Genomic DNA, 330 nt, shown 5'->3' on the forward strand with positions numbered 1-330 from the left:
CTCTCCATCCGTCTCTCACCACACGTGCATCCGGCTCGGCCCCTCCCCCTTCCTCATCCTCCAGACGAGGCCACCACGGACGCCCCATCCACCTACAGCAAGTACTCGTACTACACAACCCTGGCCCTGTACGCCCTCTCTTTTCCCGGCCTCATCTCCCTGGTCACGCGCTCCGTGAAGAGCAAGGACGTGCGTCGGACCTTCGAAGCCCCCGGGCCCATGGCAAAGGAGGGGAAAGGAAAGGCACTGAAGGTGGTAGCGGGGGAGGTGATGGCCTACTTCCTCAGTCAGAACTATCAGGTAGGGAGGGAGGGGAGGGCGGGCGGGAGG

The sequence above is a fragment of the Nannochloropsis gaditana genome (genome assembly GCF_000240725.1).
Source record: "Nannochloropsis gaditana CCMP526 unplaced genomic scaffold scaffold593, whole genome shotgun sequence".
Lineage (NCBI taxonomy): Eukaryota > Eustigmatophyceae > Eustigmatales > Monodopsidaceae > Microchloropsis > Microchloropsis gaditana.